Below are 20,723 nucleotides of genomic sequence, written 5' to 3'. Positions count from 1 at the left end.
TTTATCCTTAACATTCATTTTATCCTTTAAAAATATTCAATATTTCTAAGAGAAGAAATCACACAGTGAATTTAATTCCTATGTATTTCTGTATAGGAAACACACTTCCAAATGTTCTGCACATAATGCCTTGCTTAATATAATGAATGCTCCCTGTGGTCGCTGAATAAGAATAGTCCCCATAGCCTTATATATTTGAGTTTGAATGCTTAGTAATAAGCAAGTGGCATTACTTGGGATGCATTAGGAGGTGTGACCTTGTTGCTGAAGGTATGGCTTTGTTGGAGGAAGTATGCCTATGGGTGTGGGGTTTGGGGTCTACAGAAGCTCAAGTTAGGCCCAGTAGCTCTCAGTTTTCTTGCTGCTTGTGGATCCAGATGTCGAACTCTCAGCCACTTCTCCAGCAGCATGTCCACTTGCATGCTACCACCTCCCTGCCATGGTGACAATGGACTAAACCTCAGAAACTGTAAGCAAGTCCCTACTAAATACTTTCCCTAACAAAAAGTTGCCATGGTCATGATGTCTCTTCACAGCAATAGAACACTTACTCAGACACCCTCTGAGAAATAATAATTTGATGCCCTGTTTTGCAAGAAGGAAGCTGAGGAAAGGAAAGGCCAAATAAATAATTAATGTGACATCCCCCACATCATAAATGACAGAACTGTGATTCACACTGAGGCAGCACTCACAGTTGGTAGCACATGCCTATAACCCCAGCTACTCAGGAGCTAAGACTAGAAGAGAAATGTAGATTTGAAGGCTTTGACATAGTGAGAGACCCTATGTGAAAATAAAAAAGGATCTAGGACAGCAGCTTTTGGTAGGATGCTTAAATAGTATGAATGAAGCCCCAAATTCTGTAATATCAGACAAGAGCCACACACACAATATGAACACAGGCTTGAGGTCTCAGTTCAGAACCTTGAGGCCTCACTGTCTCTCTACAGACAACGTGAAGTGCTTGCCATGTACAAAGTAGGACAGGGGTGTGCCTCAATTTCCCCGAGTGGCTTGGAAGTTAAGCTAAGATGATAGGTTTGCTTTGGGAATAGGCAGCTTTCAATATGAAATTGAAAACATTTTTTTTTTTTTTGGTTTTAATGTATACCTAAGAATTTGAAACACATACATTACAGAAAATGCCTTGCTTCCAACAATCTGGGTCCTATCTTGTACAGTAGAATAAGACAGAGTCCTGAAATATGAAGGTTTTCTATTGGCCTTGAGGTCTGATTGGAAGAGTGACCTCTCTAAGTCAGACCCCCCATGCTCACTTTTTCTGTTTTGTTATTCCTTTCCACTGCTGTGTTATTATCCACCATGTCTTAACTTGCTAAAGTCTTATTTTACTTCCTACCGATATACTGTACATAGTTACAGAAATAGAACTATTGTTTATTGTTATTGTTTATTCTGAAATAAACTTAACCAAAGATGATGAAGAGAACAAGACAACAATGAACGCTTTAGAGAACATAATGACAATGCTTATAGATCTATTCATATGTAAATGCACAGTGTGTGTGTGTGTGTGTGTGTGTGTGTGTGTGTGTGTGTGTGTGTGCCCATAGTGTATCCGACATGAATATTTTAGCTTCTGGTGATTTTGTTTTTGTTTTTTGTTTCTTTGTTTTTTGTTTTTTTTTACAAAGAGAAGCATAAAGAAATTCTGCCTATTCCCAAGGACAGAGGTCATTATTTGACCTCAAGATAACAGAGCATTGTTTATAAACATTTCCATCTTTCTAAAGTAAGCAATCGTTTTATTCTACTTTTTCATTATGTAAGGAAGGAAAGTGTTAGGCACTATCAAGCAAAGTATGGATTTTTATGCTGAGATTTCTGTAAATTTACATTTCAGGAAACGCCCTTAGGAGGTTTCAACTACTTCTTTTGAAAAGTTCTGGGGGACCATTTCAGTGGTGTGCCTCCAGCCTCGTGCTCTGACCTGATTGCCACAGCTTCCATTCAGGCACGGGCATCTATGAAAAGACACATTGGAGCTCCTCCAGTGCTGAGAGTGGGTCTCTAAGGGATTTCACTGAATTATTAATAATGAATAACTTAAACATACAATTTCAAGTAGATGAATACTGCTAATGGTTTAATATCTGATGATTTTCAAACTTACAATGTTTCTAAAATGACATTGCTAACTTTCTAGACAAGGTATACATCTATGGTTAAAATGAAATTTGTCGCTAAAGTAAAAGAAAATCAACATGTGGTATCACAACTAAAAATATTAATTATCTATAAAATTTGATGTTTGCTATATAATTTTAGATAGGAATTTAAAATCAAATGTGCCTGATTTTTTGTGAAATGGGCATATATAGTAGAGTTTTTATACGTAAATGACAAGTTGAAATAACAGCTAGTAGTTAGTTGGTTATATCATGATAGTACATATGTGGATGCTGAGCCATCACAGTACATAAAAAAAGTGTCTTCTCTATACATTATTTCTAGTTGACTTGAGGGTAACTCATGATATAGACTATAAGTGTCCAGATATAATTGATAGCAAATATAATTGATAACAAGACAATATTATCTTAAACACTGAAACTAAAAGTTAGATTTTTACATTAAAAAGACACTGTATGGTATTGATAACTTGAGACCAGGATTATAGATTATAGAATCAACATGACTTCTATGTATTATAAAGCAAAACAGCTTTTCTTCGTTGTTTGTTTTAATCTAGATTCCTCATATTACCTTACGGTTCTTTAGTTATTGTCTGACCATTAGTTTAGAAGCTGTTTACTGATTGTCTTGTATATAACAGATACTTGCTTGGGTGGAAGGACTTAAAATCAGTCACAGAGCAAGTAAGACCTCACTCCATGGGGAAAGATGGAACTGAAGTCCCTTGGAAGTCCTAGTCATACCTGAGACACCTGGTACCACTTGGGGACTGGAAACCTTGTAACTCCTGTTACAAGCTCTTTAAAAGCTTCTGGGTTACTACACTGATGCACTGGGCCAGAAAATGAAGCCATCCTATATGCCTTCCTCACTTAAGCTTTTTTTTCTGTGGCATAACGTCAGCATGCAGCCCCAACTACCTGAATCCTGTGGAGAAGCTGAGCAAATTTCTCCAACCTATTGGACTAGTCAGGAGATGCTCCCAGTTTTTCCATTGTTTCAGGAAGCAACTGGACAGCCATATACACCTAACATCTGTCCCAGATACTAGCCAGGCAGTCTGCACAGAGCCACTTGGCCCTGAGGATTCAGAGGAAGAAAATGAGTAAAAGTGCGCATGCATTTACAACTACAGGGAATAACTGAACAGCCTTTTCTAAGTGCCTCAGTGGTCTACTCTTTAGGGAGCAACCAGGCAGCCATACCTATTCTTCTGTGATCTCAAGAAGCAGCTAAGCACCCTGCTTTGAGAAGGTTAGTTTACTGAGGTCCACAGAAACAGAAACTCAGACCACCACCCTACATTTGGCCCCCCAAAGCAGCTAAACAGCCAAAGTTTGGCTCTTATAAGCTCCATAAAGCCATCTATGTAAGCCCTAAAGAATGTCATGTACTCTACTGAAGACTTCTTATGTGTCTCAGCTTCTTTGTGGACAAGGGCACTGCTCCATTATTAGACATGGCATGTTACACTAACCTGGCCCAGTGGATGGTGCTGCAATCACACAATCCAGGGAAATTTGAAGGTAAGCCCCACCCATAGCTGGACATAACATACCTTGAGCTCTAATGATTTTGCTTTCAGTTGGGAGCTACATCCCAGGCACTGATGTAATTCCAGAGAGGCAGAGCCTAAGCAATCATAACACTTGTATAGACACAACCAATATTGAGCATAAATAAAGCTACATAGATGCTATGCTGAAATGCTTACTTGGATCCAAAGGCAGTCACACATCCACCAAGCATTACAAGATGTGTATCCAGGTTCTTTCACTGAGAAAAAAAAAAAACAAACAAACAAACAGAAACTTTTGACAAAACTCAGAGAGAAACTTTATCTATCAGGTACAAAAATACAAATATAAAAACATTAGAATAGTGAAAAGAAAAAGAATGCAATAACTCCTTAGCAGTAAGACACAAAGAAAATTAAATAAATGAGTTGACTGACAAGAACTCAAAAGAGTTATTTTAAGAATACAAAACAATTCAGTGGAATTGGGGAGACAATTTGAAGTATGAATGAAAATTCAGCAAAGAGATAAAAATCTTTAAAGGGGCCAATCATAAATTGTAGAGCTTAAGAACTCAACAGTAATATACAATATGCCACATATACAATATATATAATCTAGAACCTTGAAAACAAAATTATTTAATAGAAGAAATAATTTCAAAACTTGAAGATAAATGCTTTTAGGTAATCAAATGAAAGTTCAATAAAGAGAGAGAAGACAGGATAAGATGAAGAGAAGCAAAACGAGAGGAGGAGTATGGATAGGAGGAGGAAAAGGGAGGAGAAAAGGAAAATCTAAATTCAAGAAGTAAACAAACATTTTCACGGCTTATGGGGGACCATTACATAAGCAAATGTTTGCATTATAGACAGTTCAGAAGGAGAAAAGCAGGGGAAAGAAATAGAAAACCCATTCAAGACAATAATTCCTAAAATGTTTCACATCTTGGAACATATTTGGAGACAACAAGGCATTAATACATTCAACTAACAAGATTCCCATCTGAATCATATCCAACTCAAATTGTCAAGATCATCAGGCAAAGCATATTCAAAAAACAGCAAGGAACAAGTGTGAAGTCTCCTTACTGGCTTATTAACAAACTTCTCTAAAGAAACTACATAGCTCCAAGGAGAATGAAATGATATAGTCAAAATCATGAGAAAAAGGATAACTAAAATATTATATCCAGTGTGGCTATCCTCCAAAAATTAAGGTTAAGTATTTTTCCAAAACAAACAAAAAGCAGGCAATTCACTAGTGTCAGATTTCTCCTGAAAGAGGGGCATATAAGAGATTCATGTATCAAGAGTCAGGAAAACAATGAAAGCACAAAAAGGAAATAAAGAGGGAAAAAGAGAAAGAAACAATATTACTTTTGTGACCTTAAACAAGAGTAGCTTACGCGCTGTGATTTTTAAAAACATACTATTTTCAAGTATTCTCTGAGAATGTCATGCATACATTGCATACAATGTATCTTGTTCATATTCACCCCATTTTTCTCTCTAACTCACTAACTCCTTTAAGGTCGACTTCTATAATTCCAAACCCCTTTCCAATTGTACGTCCTTTTTAAAATAACCCACTGGGTCTGTTTGTGCTGCCCCTATTCATGAGGGAGGCCATTCACTGGAGGTCTATCAACCTACCAGATTGCCCCACTCTTAAAAGAAACTGTTCTCCTTGCCCCAGGAACAACTAACCTGTAGTAGCTCTTCAACTATGGGAAGAACTTCCTGAATCCTTCTGGACTACAAGCTGGAATGCTGACTGTTTCTGCAGGCAGTCACAGCTGTTACAAGTTGGTGACTACTGTGGTTCTGGTCCTACACGGTCACCCCAATTGTTGCCTGACCTCTGGGTTTTAACAATCTTTCACCTACTCTTTTGCCGTGGTCCCTGAGAACGGGGAGAGGGGGGAAACATGGCATACAGAAAATAGAAACCATAAAGATGTGCAACAAAAGAATAATACAGGAACAAAGAATATATCTAAAAAGCAGGAAAACGAAAAAGAAAAGAAAGCATTCCCCAGTTAAAAGCAACAGAATGGCTGAGTAGAGTAAAAACCTAAGTCCAATAAGATAACATCTACAAAAACAAACAAACAAAACAAAACAAACAAAAACCACCTGACCAGAAAGTAAAGGGATGGAAAAGCTATGATACACAGATGGAACTTCAAAGTGAAAGCAACAACAAAGATGAATTTTAAAGCAAAATATACAAAAAGATACAAAGGATTCCTATGACATGAGAGAGATCAAATTAACATCAGAAACTGATAATTATAGTTTTACACTAATTACATAAAGATAATAAATTACCTCTAAGATAACAGAGCCTCATACAAAAACACTTAGAAATGTCAACATCCCACTCTTATCAATGAACAAGTATTCCAGGCAAAAATCAATCAGGAAGTAATACTAGAGAGAACAGGTAGATTTAGCATGCATTTAAAGAACCTTTCATTCAGAATCTAAAGAATAAACCGTCTCAGTGCATCGCAATACTACCCAGAATGGACCACAGGTTCACCTACAAAAGAAGTCTCACCAGATTAAAAATAAATGGAAATCAAGCATATATCTTCTTTGAACACAGAATAGTAAAATTAGAAATGAAAAAAGAAATATTAAAATCATATACATAGTTAGAAATCAAACATTAATCATTTTTAATAACTAGTAGATCAATGAAAAAGACAAATGAAGAGTTAAAAAAAAAAAAAAAAAAAAAAAAAAAAGCTCTGAAGCCAATGGAAATGAAATCACAACAGTCTAACTTGAGGCATATAATATTATCAGTAAAATTTATTGCAATGAGTACTTACATAAAAATCTGAAATACCTTATGAAAATGGAAAAATATAATTCAAGAACCAGGGAAAGCAAGAAATAAAACCCAAAATTAATAGAAGGAAATATATAACATAGACAAAGCAGAAATAAATGAAATTAGTATGTGGGTGTATGTGTGTTACCAGTGAAACAATGAGTTATTGTTTCTTTATGAATAAAGGTAAGTAAAATTAACAAAGTACAGGCTAAATCAACTAATAAAAGAAGAGAGAACAAAATTAACAAAATTAGAGCATAAGAGAAGAAATCAAAACTAATAGTAGAGACCTACTACAGATTATTAAGGACCATTATAGAAGATTGTAATAAACTTGGGGAGCATAGAAGAGATGTACACATTTCTGCACACAGACAAGCTACCAAAATTGAATAATGAGGATGTCAAAATGTGAATGAACCAATAGCAACTTATGCGAGACAATCACTAATGGAACATTTCTCCAGAAATAGTAGCCAAAAAGTAGATAGCTCCACTGATAATTTTTACAAAACTTTAAAAAGCCTAATATGAATTCTTGGTGAACAACTATAAAGTGTTGACAGTATGTCATGCTCTGAGGTCAGCATTCACTCACACCTAAACCAGAGAAGGACACAAAACAACAGATAGACAACTAAAAATCAATATCACTGATGAACAAGATGCAAAAATTCTCAACAAAATCTAGGAAAGTGATCATAATAACAAATAGGAATACATGCCAAGGTCCAATGTGTCTTATCTCAGAAATGCAATGACGGTTCAACACCCACACATCAATTAATATGAAACATTGCATCAGTAGAATAGAAAATAACAATTTTGATTATCTTATATATGCAAAAAAGATAGTCTATTTATAGCTACATAGTAAATACCTATCGTTATACCCACAAATAAGTGTAGTCCTCACCCCACATCAAGAAAATTTCTCTTTGCAACAGATGGAGACAATTACAGAAAATGGCAACCAATCAAAATGCAGAGTTATGGCACCCAGTCCCAATGACTACATCTACACTTCAATCCCCACACCTAAGACACACGGAAGATGTCTCTTCATTGCAGAAGAAATAGTAAAAAGATTGTAAGAGCCAAAAGATTGGGTGTTTGCTATGAGATTGTGTCTCCTAGGAATGTCAGAAGAGTTAGACCCATAAATACCTCTCATGGTTAAAAAAAAATACTATAAAAGTAGAGTATGGGAAAAAAATAGAGTGTGGAAGAAATTTACCCCAACACACTAATGGATATGTATGACAACCTCATAGCTTCTACATTATAAACTAAGGAAAACCAAATTTTTTGCTTTAAGACAGTTGGTTCTCAAACTGTGGGTCAAGACTACTTTGAGGGGTGGAATGACTCTTTCACAGGGTCACTTAAGACCATGGAAAACACAGATATTTACATTATGATTCATAGCAATAACAAAATTACAGTTATGAAGCAGCAACAAAACAATTTTATGGTTAGGGCTCACGCAGGAGTAGGAAGGTTGAGCCCCACTGTCCTAAGAAGTCGCAGCTCATATTTAATATAGTATTGGGAGTTCAGACCAAGAAATAAAATAAGAAAAAGAAATGAAAGACATCTAAATATAAAAGGAATGAGCCAAATTATTTCTGTTTAAGAAATTATGACTTTACATATAGAAAATCTATCTCCACCCCCTATAAAAATGTTGAAAGTGATAAATTCAATGAAGTTACAGGCTACAAACCATCATAAAATAAGGAGCAGTTTGTACTTCTTTAATAACTTGCTAAGAAAGAAATCAGTAACAGCTGTAAAAATATGCATGATAAAAATTTTAGCCAAGGAAGTTAATGACCTCTGCAAAGAAAATAACAAAAACACTGATAAGATCAGTTGAAAAAGATACACCCAAAAATGGATAGAAATCTTATGTTATGCTTTTGGACTTGAAAATTTTATATGAAGACATTAAAAATAGCAAAAAGAGTTCTGAACAAAATGAACAACACTGGAGACATTACAATGACAGACACTAAAATATACATAGCATTACCAAAGAAAGTAGAGAGCTGGGCTGGAGAATGGTTCAGCCGTTAAAAGCGGGGCTCACAATAAAAAATATGGGAAAGTTGAGTGATAGAAGCCAAAACATAGGTGAATTAGCTGAATTGACTTTTCCCCCAATAGAATATATGAATTAACAAGAATATGAACAAAATGTTTATCATTGGAGAAATGCAAATCAAACTCCCTCAAGATATTATATTACCCCTATTAGAATGGATGTTACAAGAAAAAAATGTAAAGGCCAGCAAGGATGATTAAAAAAAACAAAACAAAAAACCCAAAACCTCTCATATACTGTTGATGGGAATGAACATAAATTAGAACATAAGGGAAAACATTAGAAACATTGTGGAATATAATAGATTATCCTTATTAAGCTATAATAAAAAGCTATATGATCTACCAATCCCACTACTGGGTATAGAGTCAAAGGGGATGGCATTGTCAGGCAAGCTGTATTTGCATGCTGGCTGCAGAATATTTAAAATAACCAATATATCTAATCAACCTATATGTAAATGAATGGATGAGTAAATGTAGAATAAATACATAATGGAGTGAAAACAATGCAAAGAATGGAGGTCTGTGACTTGTAGCATTACTGAAGACATTAAAAAGTTATAACTCAGGCACAAAAGGACAAATGTCACATGTTCTCTCCTACGCGTGGGTACTAAGGCTGATTTCATAGAGACTAAAATAATACTTACCAGCAGCTGGTAAGTATGGTAAAGGGAGAGAGGGTGTTGTTAGTTCATTTTCAGTTAGCAGGTCGATATGGGGAATGCTTTCTCATACTTTATATCACATTATAATTACTATGTTTCTTAGCAGTTAACTGAAAATTTCAAAATAGGTAGTAGAGGAAAAATTGAAGGTTCTCAATGCTAGAAAAGAGTTATCCTTATGTCAGTTATGTCCCCATGACATAGACAGGCATGAGCTGAGCTGTGCTTGCTTCTGTCATGCCTCTGTTACTAAAACTGTTTCCAGAAGTAACTTGAGAAGGGATTCATTTTAGCTTGAGGTTTCAGAGGCTTGTCGTTGACGATGGCGAGGAGAGGCGCAGTGGCAATATTGAAGGGGAATCATTCTCTTCAGCAGTGCAGCCATTGATAAGCTGCTTCCATCTCATACAAACAACCCCAAATTAAACTAACAGGGATATTTATATATAACAAATAAATATATTACTACAAATGTATTATAAATTATATACTATAAATATATAAGTGTAACATACATAGAGATACTACTTAGTTTCAGAAAGAGATCATTACATCATTCTTGACTACATCAATAATATCATACTTAGCACACTGACAGCTGTTGGATGAGAGTAGGTTGTAATTTAATATTTAACGTTTCCCTTTCTTCATAACTAATATGTATATTTGTACATACAATTTTTACTAATTCATTTTCAGATTCTTTCTTATGTTGGCTGCAGATATAAGTGCCCTGTGATTGAAGAGTTAGGCACCAACTATGAAAGAATAGTTTATCTTTTCTGTACTGTCACAAAGAATATATTCAAATTTATTGGAACAACGCAGAGACTTTGATTTGCAATCAGCTACTAATAATTAGCTTAATGTTCTGTGTTGCTAACTATTGCAGTCAGGTTTTGTGAATTAATCATGCACAGATTGTATAGCCATCAGGGCCTCCAAGACTGTTCTATGTCATTTTCTTCACCCCTTTAGTTTTCACCTGCCAGTGTACATGTAAACACTAAACCAAGTATCCACACCACACACTCTACAGATGCTGCTTAGTGTTTCCTTCCTTGTCGTAAAGCTTTCTGAGAATTTTCCTGGAACTACGTTAAGTTTTAACAAGATCTACAACACTAGCTTCCACTTAATTATTTTTTTTTCACTATTCAGTCTGGTAATACAAAAATCAGATGCAAACTTTCTCTGCAAAAATGATAAATACCATTTTATAAATACAAAGATCCTACAAGGTTCAGAATAATCACAAGGAAAATCAGTCTTCCAAGTCCATAATGGAAACAATTTCAACTTCTTTCAATTATTTTAACCATACTTTTTGGCATTTTTATTCATCTACCTACATACACCTATTTCTTTTTTTTTTTTTCTTTTAAATCATCTATGGAGTTGCTACTCCAGAGGAGAAAAACATGTCTTCATGTTAACTCTAGATGTCCCCTTATGTATACCATGCACATGAATATGTGCACACAAATGCACATACACATTTTCTCTCATCCTAACCTCTCGTTATATATGAAACAACTTAGTAAGATGAACACTTTTCACAGCAAATAGACACAGAAGTCACAATAGTTTATTTGTATAGTACTGGTCGTGTTATTTTCATTTCCTTCCTATTGCTTCTGTATTAAAGACTGTTGTAGTCTAGACTTTTCTTCCTGTTGGTTTGCCCCCATGCTTGTGTAAAGACAATTTGTAGTAATGTAGAAAAAGAAATCAAAACTGCAGATTTCTAAAGATCCTGCATGCCTAATACTGTCCCTATAACACACACAGTGTGACTGGCTCATCAGGACGCTGTGCCTTGTCTCGCAGAGTCACCTCAGAACTTCGTTTATCCACGTTATGCTTTGTTTTAATTTGTGCTTTCTAAGGCCACATAGCAGTTGAAACCAAGGCTGACCTGACAAGTCACTCTGTCCTCCTGTATCATCTCCAGTGCTGGGATTACAGGCCTCAGCTTCAGCCCCCACAAGTTTCTTTGTTTTCAGGATGAGCTTTGGAAAATCTTGTGTGTTTTTTGGTCTCTAGGTTTGTTTTATATTCTTTAAAAAGCTGTGGTCTTTGGGGGGACCCCTAAGGAGGCTGAGCTGTGCTTGACAGTACTATTCAGCCTCAAACCCGCTCTTTAAATTATGGGAAGTATTTACAAATAACTTGTTCAATCATTTTATATATTTGAGTTTTCTTTCCTATCCTTTCTCTTAAGTCTACATTTTAAAGTATAAACTTTTCACAGAGCTCTCCTAATTTCATTATCATTCTGTCTATTGTATCTTTCCTTAATTTAATCTCCTAGAGAAATGCTTTGTCCCTGACATTATTTCCCACAACATTACTGTGTTCATTTTTTTTTCAGCCTCAATTCTTATTTAAAATTTGGAGATGCTTCACCAATTATATGAAGACATAACTTTGAATTGTTTAAAGGATTTCTTTTTTTTTTTCTGACTTCTTCAGTGTTTCGTCAAAGCCCTTTTACTGTGTGTTTATTTGGCTGTACAATCATATGTACAGGATATTGCTTGATTGCTTTGTGCATGGACTTATTTACTGTGGATCATGTTAGCAGAGGATCTGCTGTGTTTAATGGCTCTGGGATTCTTTCTTCTCAAAAGAAACCTACATTTTCTGATCTGAGAGATATGGGCCTAGACACCAGGATTATAAGATTCAAATGGGTTTTGAGAGTCTCACCCAATTTTTATCAAAGATTTTTTTTCATCCAAATGAACTATTTTCACCATGGCATTCTCCGTCTTCACTTCTGTCTTTGTTTGTTTGTTTGTTTGTTTGTTTGCTTTGGATTCACAAGAATTTGAGAGAATGTGATATAGCCCAGCTTCCTGAAATGGGAATGTAAAATGTATCTCAGCCTTCATGGCAGGGACAAGAGATCCACAAAGGAGCACAGTATCTGTGAGAAGAGCCAGGACTGACTTATCTACCAGTGGTGGAGATATTGTCCCAAGGCAGTCAGCACCTCTAGCTTTTAGAGCAGTGTGCTTGAAGGTCGAAGCATCAACATTGGAAGGTCTCTACCAGCAGCAAGGCCAGGCTGACTACCCTGCCCTCTACCCTGAACTCTCCTGGCCAGAGGTGGGGCTTCCCCTCTCCCTGAGTCTCTTCACTATATAATCCAGAAGTCTGGATTGCCCTCTCTTCTCTCCTTCCTCTCCTCTATCCCTTCCTCCTTCCTCTTCTTCCTCTCCTTTCTCTCTCTGCATGCCTGCCCCTCTCTCTCTGTGTCCCAGTCCCCAGCTGCTCCCAATAAACCTGCGTTTGTATATTATAACTTCATTTCGCCATTAGCTCATTTTGCTATAACCTGCCAAACATCAGATCATAACAGCTCATTTTAGAGCTTCATGGTGAAAATGTGGAGGTCAGATGACAACTGGCAGGAACTGCTTTTCTCCTTCTACCGTGTGGGTTCCAGGAGTAGGACTGGGGTGGTCACTTTCTGTGGGAAGCTGAGCCCTCTTGCTTGCTGAGCCATCTTACAGGCACCAATGCCTATGTTTGAGGTTATTTAAAAAAAAAATAATTAGGTTGAATTCTCTTCTCATTTTGATAGTATGAAGAATGCCTAGTCCAATCACATTTAATTCTCACTAATTTTGCAATTCATGATGATAACTATAATGATGACTATAAACAGCAAAAAGCAGGTCAAAAAGATTAGCTGCTAATTCCTTCCTTGAATCCATCCAAAAACTTATTAGTTACAATAGCTAACATTTCTCAAATGCTTGCTATATTATAGGCTAGGCTTTAAGTGATTTATACATACCACTATATTAATTCATTGAAACTATTAAAACTAAGCAATGAAGTGGTTTTAGAACCCAGACATCAAACTCCAGATTCCAGTTTCTTTATCAAGAACCTATTATATCTCTGAATTTGACTGGTACAGTTGAAAGAGTTCGAAGATGAGCGCTTCCGGCTCTCCCACCGTGGGAACACTGAGGCCCATCTTCAACATCCATCCCTGGACAGTTCTCGCTCAGCTTCGGTGAGCTGTCACTTTGGAAATTCAGCCTGCTGTTCTCCGTGGTCAGGCTGAGCCAGCATCAGCTCAGAGTGGGATCAAAGCAAGGTGCAAGGGGGTTTCCAGGCAACTGCAGCAGTAGCCTTGACCCAAAAGCCTCAAGGCTCCTCTTCTTTCCCTGGTTTCCTCGTACAAATCCTTCCTGTCCCTCTCAAACGTCTTCTTACTTCACAAGATAAAAGAAGAATTAAAGCCTGTTTTCCCAAGGCCAGAAATAAGCTACCTTTACACTGTTGATATTCTCTTATTGTTTCCTTAAATTCCCACCCCTCCAGTTCTTACGGAGATGAAGGCTGTACGCTTTCAGAAAGTAAATTAAAATCGTGTTCTCTTCTGTGTACTTGTCATTCTGGAAAAACGTGAGCGTCCCTTGGAGAGAAAAATAAATAAATAAAACAAAACAAAAACTATTTTTTGAGAAGCCAGGGTCAAGAGTTCCTTTCTTACTTCTCCTCTCACTCCCCCTTCACTGGGTGCCCCCTGCAGCTGCAGCAGCAGCAGCAGCAGCAGCAGCAGCAGCAGGCGACTGTCGCCTAAGTCAAGTACCAAAGACAAGGAGTTCCTCATTCCCTCGTGCTGTTTTCCGTGCAGGTAGAATGAAAAATCAAATCCTTTCCTGTCTCTGCATCACCTTACTTTCTGAACGTGGCATTAACTTCCACAAAAGAGCCTGGTGGCAAAGGGGGAGATTAGCTAGATAGGCTCTAACAGCTGGGCTCCAGGAGACTGAAGTGAAATGGAGGAGGGGCCCTCTCAGGTCCTGAGTCTGGTAGTTCTATCAACACAGCAGCGCGGCAGCAGATGAAAAGCTTCCAGAGGTGGGGGCAGGGGAGAGCGCAGATTGTGACCGTCTCCTGCCTGTTGCCTAGAAGCGGTGGTTGCTGCAAACAATCTAAAGACTGCACCTAGATTTTCAAATTTGCCTTTCTATTGCAGAGCTCCGCTTCTTTTAAAAATATGCGGCCATTTTACGAGGTCATCATCATCGCACACGCAGTGTGTGCGTATGTCACAGTACCTTCACTCCACCACATGTAATTGCTTAAAGTGGTCAACTATTGTTTAACAAAACCTTGTTAATGTTAGGACATTAATCCTGGGGCTTAAAAAACAAAACAAAACAAACACCTTATCATGGATAGTCTATAGGAGGCACTCATTTTTGTGAGAACCTACAGAAAATTTAAATGTTTATTGTTTGTTTATGGTGCAATTTTGATGATTTTTTTAACATTAGGTTTCTCAGGTACGCTGTGATGGACAACAATTATTTGGTATTATAAGTTAGTGGAATAAGTGGTAGGGGCAATGTTACAGATTTTTTGGGGGGTTGAAATGAACTACTAAATACTACGTGTATGCAAGTTGGTCTCACACACACATTCACAAAAGGAGGAAGGGAGGAAAAGGGGGAGGGGAAAGAAAGGAGAGGAACATGTAAGAAAAGGGCACATTGGTAATAGTGGAAGATTTTAATTACCTCAATATAGAACAGGATTACATCAAGTGGAGGAAATAAGGCTGGGTCTGATGCCAAGCTGATTTCCAATTTAATGTGTACATCACCAGAAAAGGAAGGAAAGAATGCTAGGTTTAAGATTAAATAATACTTGGAACTAAAAAGAAAGAGGATATAGGAAGCAGTGATTAAATCCCATTAAGCATATGATTTAATCTCAAATAGAAGCTGGAGGTACTTAGAGTCAACATGGAAATTTGGGAAAACAGGAAAGTAAACTATAGCATATAATCATTAATTCAGAAAAAAAGACAAACCAGAGAATTAAGGTTGGGGTAAATAGCAGGGAAGTGTTTTTGTTTTGTTTTGTTTTGTTTTATAACCCAGCATCAGTCCTAATGCCAGTCTTACCAATAAGTGGTAAATGTGTTTAGCATTTTACATCAAAGTAGAAAATGAACGCTTCTAGAATGACGCAGCAAAGAAAAGGCTCTTTTTCCCTTCTCATGATTCAAATTTCTTAAAGGACTAGATAATAAAATCTTCTCTACTTGGAAGGGGACTCTAAAACTAACTGGGTGTAGAAAGGGAAGCAAAGAAGCGAGGAGATTTGAGGGCAAACTTATGTATGACATTAAAAGCCCACAATCCAGCAAGGCAGCGATGGGGCCATTAAGGGGATGAGGGGAAGTCAGTGACAGATGAGTCTGCCTCGCTGAAAGCCTGAATGAATCCTCTGCCCGTGTATTTACAGAAGCAACTGAAGGTCACATCCTGAAGACTGGGATACATCTTCTTGAGGGGAAAGTGAAATGTTAAAAGGATTTTATGATGGGGGAAAAAGCAGGTAGTTGGGCAATTAGAACTATTAGACGTTGACAGGGCACAAGACCCAGGTTAAGTAAGTCAGAGAAATGAGAGGGAAGTGCAAAGGAAACAGGAAATGTCTTCTGCAGCATTTCTTTATAGCTTGCTCAAGGGGCTGCAGAATCAGTGTTAGTTGTTAGTAGCTGCTTCAGCACAGGGTATTGAAAAGGAATCCCAAGAACCTTTCGAAATCTGCTTAGCAATAATCTGAATCATGCAGGGGAAGCAAATAGCACTGGCCCTTGTTTGCCACCTAGACTCATGCACAATCTTGGTAACAGTTAACTTTAGCTTTAGAATTAAAAACGATTGAGCATGTACGAGCAAAGCTACAGCAGTGAGCATGGAAGTTGGTGAGTATTGCTAAAGTTCTTATTACAGACTGCTCCTCAAACACTTGCTGTATTAAATGAGGCAGGAAAATAAACAAGAGTAAACCAGAACTGCTCGTAGACTAAAATATATACATAATATATACAGACTAATATAAATAATATGATTATATTGCATATAAAATATATATATGCAAGTGAAATTAAAAGGAACATCGTTCCAGATCATGGTCTGATTTTTATTCTCATTATAGTCATCACCATCGCCACCATCACCACCATCACCACCACCACCACCATCATCACCATCATCTTCATTATTACCATCGCCACCATCGCCACCATCACCACCATCATCACCATCATCACCATCACCACCATCATCACCATCACCACCATTGCCACCATCACCACCATTACCACCATTACCACCATCACCACCATCATCACCATCGCCACCATCACCACCATCACCACCATTATCACCATCACCACCATTATCACCATCACCACCATTACCACCATCATCACCATCACCACCATCACTACCATCACCACCATCATCACCATTGCCACCATCATCACCATTGCCACCATCGCCATTATCACCACCATCATCACCATCGCCACCATCACCACCATCACCACCATCACCACCATCACCACCATCACCATCACCACCATCACTACCATCACCACCATCATCACCATTGCCACCATCATCACCATTGCCACCATCGCCATTATCACCACCATCACCACCATCGCCACCATCACCACCATCACCACCATCGCCACCATCGCCACCATCACCATCACCACCATCGCCACCATCGCCACCATCACCACCATCGCCACCATCGCCACCATCGCCACCATCATCACCATCATCACCATCACCACTATCGCCACCATTGCCACCATTGCCACCATCGCCACCATCACCACCATCGCCACATCAGCAGCAGCATCTTCACCACCCCTACCAGACTGCATGTACTAAACATGCACAATGATGAAACTATAGGCTGAGAGGGGGGTGAGAACATCTGCTCTTGTCTCCAGGTCTAGATTTCACACTGACTCACCTTAATGGCTTTTTCATTGTTCTCTGAAAACCTATCATGGAGCCAAATCACTATTTTTTTTTAAATTTTTTAATTTATTCTTATTACATCTCAATGGTTATCCCATCCCTTGTATCCTCCCATTCCTCCCTCCCTCCCATTTTCCCCCTACTCCCCTCCCCTATGACTGTGACTGAGGGGGACTTCCTCCTCTTTTATATGCTCATAGGGTATCAAGTCTCTTCTTGGTAACCTGCTATCCTTCCTCTGAGTGCCACCAGGTCTCCCCCTCCAGGGGACGTGGTCAAATATGAGGCACTAGAGTACGTGTGAAAGTCAGACCCCACTCTCCACTCAACTATGGAGAATGTCCTGTCCATTGGCTAGATCTGGTTAGGGGTTCGAAGTTTATGGCCTATATTGTCCTTGGCTGGTGCCATAGTTTGAGCGGGACCCCTGGGCCCAAATCTGCTTATCATAATGTTCTTCTTGTAGGTTTCTAGGACACTCTGGATCCTTTTACTTTGCTATTCTCCCATGCTACTCTCATCTAGAGTCCCATTATTTTTACATTGACTGACTGGTTTTTGTTGTGGCTGTCTGTAGGTGCACCTGTGCACATGGTCTGGCCATGTGTATGAAGATCAAAGTACAATTTGCAGGAGTCAGTTCTCCTTCTACCTTGTGAGTTCCAGGGATCAAACTCACGTCACCAGGCTTGGCTGCAAGCATCTTTACCCATAAAGTTGTCTCGCTGTAGGCTTAGATTTTTAAACCCTGCTTTATTTAGGGCTCTTAAACACTTCAGCCTCACTTCTAACCCACTGACCAGAGGAAGAGTAGAAAGAATGTTAATAGGAAAAAGAAGTGTGGACCTGTTTAGATGCAGTTCCTTTGGCCAATACCACCCTGCATTGTCAGGATACCAGCAGCCCAGTCCAATGGCCAACACCAAACAGCAACAGGAATCCATAGTGGTGGCCAGATCGCACAGAAACAGCAAGGCTCCACGGAATCCGCAGGAGTCAGAAGAAGTGGCTAGAATTAGCCTGAGTACCAGGAGAAGGTCTCTGTGATGTTTCTTTCAGTAAAGTGAAGAGCAGTGAAGAGTTGCACAGTGTAGCAGCGTTGCAATGCAAAAAGTGTTGTTCCACCGTCCATGGGATTCTATTTATACCTTCCAAACAGCACATGCCCATTCACAAGACATCTTCCTGAAAAACATCATGTGACACAACTGAGTCTTCAAAGAAATCGAAACTTCCAGTTCATTTCACTAGCTTTATTGTTATTATTATTTTTTAATTTTTATTTATTTTATTAATTAAAAAATAACCATTATTAAATGATTACTTAGAATAAGTAACTACTTCAACTTCCAAGCTCCAGCTATGTTTCTCTAAAAGAAAAAAAATGTAAGTACTAACTAAGCTGTGGAGCTAATCCTTGAAGAATATACCACATTATTTGGTGATTTCTAGTCACTTAAGAATTGCTCATTTTCCTTGCCCTGCTCCTTCTTGTCTCCTACAAATGTGCCCTGAATTTCCTAGAACAGATTATAAGGTTTAATGTTAGAACATGTAAACATGCCATGACTGGCTTCAAGAAATCTTGATTCATTTGGTCCCCATATATAGTGTGGCAGAAGCTAAAGTGCCCAGAAGTCCACGTGATATAGGAAGCCCCATGGAGGAACATCACAGCCATGGGCAAGTCAAGGAGAAGGTGATCTATAGAAAGCAGTGAAGATTTCCAGGTGAAGGAGAAATGAGAAAGATATTTAAACATAAGAAATCTATCTCCAAAAGCAGAGAAGAGAGGCCAGGTAGTGAACTGCAAAACAACATGACCGGGTCATTTTCGTCAGTGTGGATTTTCATGTCTCTTTTCTACCAACCTTAGCACGGTTACTGCATTTATAGATGGATTTGTTTCTAAGACCTTGTTGAGAATTAAAGAACAAAGCAGGACATAGAAGCAAGTGAGCAAAAAGCTGGCAATTTAGAAAAAGGATGTAATTAGATTGTTCTACATTTATTTAGCTTTTGAATAATTACCAGAACTAATATGATTCAAAGAATGGAAATTTTGTTGCTTGTGAAAAAATAAGATATAAAATAAAATTAAACAGGGGAGTAAGAGGAAAGCAGGAGGGAGGGAGGAATGGGAGGATACAAGGGATGGGATAACTATTGAGATGTAATATGAATGAATTAATAAAAAAATACAAAATAAAAATAAAACAAAGAGAGTGGTCAACCGTGACCTTATTTGATCCATTTAGCTCAGTGAACACAAAAGGGAAAACACGTAGTTCATGCAAGAAAGTGGAAAGTCCTGTGACAAGTACATCCTGTAACCCCGTGGAATGAAAAAGAACACAATGGAAAATACAGACGGGGACACCCCAGAAGGCAATTACAGGAAGGCCACTCAAAATTCAGTAATTTAAAGCCAAGGCATCACAAAAGAAATCATGACAGATTTTGCAAATGTCCTAAAAAAAAAAAAAAAAAAAAAAAAAAAACTACTCAGTTCTAATTCTACAGCCACAAGGAGATTCAGTGGAGCTCTAGTTGGCTGCTCTGTCCCCATGCTTATTGAAGAGCCCTGTCCTGGAAACTGCCCTGGCTGGTTCACCTTTGAGTTGCTTTCTTATTTACTAATAACTCTGAACATACCAAGCAGGATTCTTCCCACAAAGGAATGCTTTTCAAGTATCTCAAAATCTATTCTTTTATTATCTTCTCCACAGTTCTTGCTAGTTTTTTCTCAGTTTTATTTATTTATTTTTAAATGAAGCATCAAACCCCTCTGAACTTTTTTGGAAGAAATTTCTCTAATAATTATTTATTCATAGGAGACGATATGCCAGCTTTATCTGGATTGTCTCCTATTACGTCATCACTAATTAGAGCAGAAAAGTCTGTATTCCTAAAAGAGAGGACTCTTAAAATCTCCCAGAGAGAAGGAGGGTGTTTGCCCAGGAAATGTGATAGGGACATGGAAAGAGACGGCCGAGGCCTTGAAGAGGCTCTGTAAACTAGTAATATGAATGAGCATCTTATGTTTTATTGGCCATGGTACTAGACGAGGACTTGGGCACAATAAAGAGGTTTTCAGCCTTGAGCTTCAGCTGATGAGATATTTATGTTTGTAACTCAGCATATGGAAAAAAATGAATCCATCTACTTAATTCTGAAAGCAGGCCCTCTACTGAAATGAAATTTTATTTTTGCATGCTACCTACTGTTTCTACTATTTATGTGAATAATTTTAAGTCCAGAGTGGATTATACCAAAATCACTAAATTTTGTTAAGGTATCTATTCATTACGAACTTGTCATTTGCAATTAGATATATAATCTATGAGTCACTTTAACCCTCAAAGAAGTAATGAAAAATTTGTAAGTATATATGTATGCATATATGTATGAATATATATATATATGCATATATATAAAAGTAACTTCAGCAAATCAGACTACTGGGCCAAGAAATGGCTTTGAATTGCCTAAAGATGTTTGACAAATCAATAAAAATTCAGTTCTACTTATTTCCAATATAGAATTAACAATAAAATCTCTACTCTCAATCAGTTGATTTATAATCTTAATGTAAGTAC

Source organism: Acomys russatus, chromosome 23 (assembly GCF_903995435.1).
Source record: "Acomys russatus chromosome 23, mAcoRus1.1, whole genome shotgun sequence".
NCBI lineage: Eukaryota > Metazoa > Chordata > Mammalia > Rodentia > Muridae > Acomys > Acomys russatus.
The sequence above is the reverse complement of the archived record's forward strand: the minus strand, read 5'-3'. Positions refer to the sequence as shown.